The sequence below is a fragment of the Sinocyclocheilus rhinocerous genome, unplaced genomic scaffold (assembly GCF_001515625.1).
Source record: "Sinocyclocheilus rhinocerous isolate Xijiao unplaced genomic scaffold, SAMN03320098_v1.1 scaffold4403, whole genome shotgun sequence".
Lineage (NCBI taxonomy): Eukaryota > Metazoa > Chordata > Actinopteri > Cypriniformes > Cyprinidae > Sinocyclocheilus > Sinocyclocheilus rhinocerous.
The window spans coordinates 227142-231363 of NW_015648614.1; the positions used below are offsets into that span (position 1 = coordinate 227142).

Below are 4222 nucleotides of genomic sequence, written 5' to 3' on the forward strand. Positions count from 1 at the left end.
ATATAAAATAGAACACTTATTTAAAATTTTAAAAAGATTTCACAGTATTTCACAATATTTTACTGTATTTTTGATCAAATAAATGCAATCATTGTGAGCATTAGAGACTCCTTAAAAAAAAAAAAAAAAAAAAAAAATATTTACTCTGTGAACCTAACCTGGGGTCCGTTCTTCGTACGTCACTAACTCAGTTAGCTGGATTTGATTGTTGACGATTTCGCGTGATCTTGGATTGGTTGGTTCTTCGAAGCTCATCCCGGAGTTGCTGTCATAGCAACAGGTCCGTAAACTTAAACCTGCTCGGGAGCAGGCTTATTTAATGTAAACAGGATTAGATCGCGGCTTTATAAGTGGAGGTGATACGAGAAGTCTGTTGCACTTGCAGCCATGTCTTGCCCGTTTTTACGAGAGCAACCTGTTGCGGAAGGTGCGAGGATAATTCGCAGAGCTTTTAGAATTAATCGTGTTTTGCGACACAGACAGGATCCATTAGCACAGCGCGATAGTGTACTTTTTGAAAGATATCGTTTTTCACATGAGGGTGTCATTTACATAATTAATTTGTTGGAACCTCATATTAAAAGTTCGACTCGTCGGAGTCGGGCTTTAACAACAGCACAAACTGTGTGCATCGCGTTGAGATTCTTTGCGAGTGGCACTTTCCTGTACACTATTGGGGATGCGGAGAACTTGGCCAAAAGTGCTGTCTGCCGTGCCATTCGCAAAGTTTATCTGGCGCTCAAGCAGTTTTTAGGGGTTTTGTGGTCTTTCCAAGCCACTTAAGACCCCAAATTGTAAAACAGAGCTTTTTCGCCATTGCAGGTACATTCTACTTGTTAATGAAGATCGTGTGAATATGACCAGGCTGGTAAATATGAATCGATTGTCCCCCAGGCTTCCCTAATGTGATTGGTGCCATAGACTGCACACACATTCATATCAAGGCCCCACAATTCGTCTCTGGTGAAACTGATCGCAGGGATATAACTAAAGACAGGACAAACTAACAAAAACATAAAAACAACTGCGGAGCACGCCACGGAGGCAGCCATCAGCGTCGGCGCCATCTTACTAGAAATAGATATCTTACTCATATTGCTGTCAAAAATAGAAAGTACTTTGGTTGATACAAATTTATAGTGTGTATTATATAGTGTGTAGTTATGCACTTACAGGTACTTCCTCCAAAGGACACTCATCCGAGAGGGTCTCTTCACTGTCCTGTGCAATGAAAATAAATGGCATGACAAAGTGATACACTGTCTTCGCTATTGATATTTCACTATTGGAATATATAAATAAATATAAATAAGTCCACTTACTGCACATGATTCAGCCACCACTTGCATGGGAACATGTAAAAGTTTGGGTGTGTTATGTAAAACTGCACAAAAATAGAAAAACCAGTTTCATTACAATGAGGTACACAGGAAATGTCATCACGCACTACATCTGATCTAACTAGCATATTTACCAAATTTGAAGATCAAATTAGAACATCTTTTAAAGAAGGATCTGAAGGTAAAATAAACCAATATTTATTTACAATAGATTTAATTTGATGGCTATTTTTAGTGTAGGTTGAAATACATTTTTTTTTTGATAGTTCAAGTCAGATTTTTTTTTTACTTTTTCAACTGCTGAATTAAACCAAGTTTGTGGATAACCTCTTGATCAAAAACGATTCTTCAAAATTATTGACTGTTTCTCAGATTCCTCTTCTGAATCACAAATATGTCTAAGTCTATAGAGTTGACTTAAAGGGATAGTTCACCCAAAAATGAAAATTTGATGTTTATCTGCTTACCCCAAGGGCATCCAAGACAAAATCTTCGTTTGTGTTCTACTGAAGAAACAAAAGTCACCTACATCTTGAATGCCCTGGGGGTAAGCAGATGAACATCAAATTTTCATTTTTTGGTGAACTATCCCTTTAATGGTAACCCTTTTTTTCAGAGGGAGTGGCTGATGACTATCAGCAGACAATAATGTATTTTTGTCTGTTGGTTTACGGAACACCGTGGTGGAGATCTTGTTTTTTTTTATTATATATAAACACATTAAAAAATGAATTGATGATAAATTGTTTTCAACTGAAAATGTAATAGAACCTAATCTTTAATTAAAAACACTGTACAAATTCAAACAAATCCTCTTCACTACCTTTCCAAATGAGAATACAATCATCAATGTATCTTGCCCAGTGCTTAATGAAACTTCAAATTTACCCATGAACAGGTTAGCATAACTTGGTGCTAGAGGTGTGCCCATAGCGGTACCTTGTGTCTGGAGGTAATACTCTATGTCAAACAAAAAATATTTGTTGGTTAAAATGAATTTGGTCAAATCCAAGATACACTTTGAAGGTAATCTTGGATTCTGTAGGGTTTTGAGAACATAATCTAAAGGGTCTAAACCTTTGTGTGGAATTGAAGTGTACAAAGATGTTGCATCTAATGTTACTAACCAATCTTGGTCATCTAAATTGGAATAAGGTTGTAATTTAGTTAAAACAATCTGTTGTATCTCTCAAATAAGAAGGCAATTGTTTCACTAATGGTTGTAAATAATAATCTATAAATATAGACAATTTTTCAGTGAGGGAGCCAATGCCAGATACTATAGGTCGATAAGGAGGATCTACAATAGATTTATGTATTTTAGGTAAAGCATAAAGCACTGGGACAACTGGATGATGATGTGTTAACCATTTGGATTTTTGTTCTGTTATCCATTTCTCTTCAACACCTCTGTTTAACATCCTATCTATCTGGGATTTATATTTGATGGTAGGGTTAAATATTAGTTTTTTATAACATGAAGAATCACTAAGCATTGTTTTTATTTTAGAGATATATTTATCTGTATTTTGTATAACTATAGCTCCTCCTTTATCTGCTTTTTGCATTATAATTGTTCTATCATTTTTTAAACCCTCTAAAGCTGCTTTTTGAACTTTGTTTAGATTCTTCAACTCAAACTTAGGTTTTTCCATCAACATTTTATCTATATCATTCTCTACCAGTCGACAAAATGTGTTCACAGAGGGATTGGAGATATGGGGTGTAAAGGTACCTTTAGGCTTAAATTGATTAGTGACTGTTATACCAATACTGTTACAACCAAAAAAACTTTTTAATTTCACATTTTGAAGAAATTCCGAGATGATCTGACCACTTTCAAACTCCGCAAATTTAGACGTGATACAATGGATTATAAGGACAACAAGATCTACAGATGGATGTCTGGAAACCTGGGAAAACATCATGCATTGCGCTCACGGGATGAACCCTCAGACTCCAATGAATCCAACCTTTCTTCTTCTACAACATCTTCTACTACTATGAGGCCTTTTTTGGCAACTCCACTTCGCTCCCAACAAACACACACCAGAAGAGGCGTCCAACTAGAAGCGGTTCAAGGGGAAAAAAGACGTGTGAGGTAAACCCTATTGAAAACAAAGACAGAGAAGATGTTGATGCAATATAAAATTTATCTGACAAAGAACTTTCAAATGAACATGTCCAAATTCTCAGTAAAGGTTTATCTTTTGCTCCAACTCCAAGAACTGATTCTTTTTTAGTTAAGATTGAACTGTTTAAGTTCATGAGAAATGTGAAATTTAAAAGTTTTTTGGTTGTAACAGTACTGATATAACAGCCACCAATCAATTTAAGCCTAAAAGTACCTTTACACCCCATATCTCCAATCCCTCTGTGAACACATTTTGTCGACTGGTAGAGAGTGATATAGATAAAATGTTGATGGAAAAACCTAAGTTTGAGTTGAAGAATCTAAACAAAGTTAAAAAAGCAGCTTTAGAGGATTTAAAAACTGATAGAACAATTATAATCCAAAAAGCAGATAAAGGAGGAGCTATAGTAATACAAAATACAGATAAATATATCTCTAATGTAAAAACAACGCTTAGTGATTCTTCATGTTATAAAAAACTAATATTTAACCCTACCATCGAATATAAATCCCAGATAGATAGGAAGTTAAACAGAAGTGTTGAAGATAATTCTCCATTCTGCCTTTGTTGAATCTTAAAGGGGTCATATGATGTTGCTAAAAAGAACATTATGTTGTGTATTTGGTGTAATGCGATGTGTTTATGTGGTTTAAGGTTCAAAAAACACATTATTTTCCACATAATGTACATTATTGTTGCTCCTCTATGCCCCGCCTTTCTGAAACGCATCGATTTTTACAAAGCTCA

At 35.2% G+C, this 4222-nt stretch overlaps 1 pseudogene; it reads left to right on the top strand.

The window, feature by feature from the left end:
* The first annotated feature begins 387 nt into the window (after positions 1-387).
* LOC107709984 (putative nuclease HARBI1) overlaps positions 388-4222 on the top strand; it is a 10890-nt pseudogene continuing 7055 nt past the window's right edge.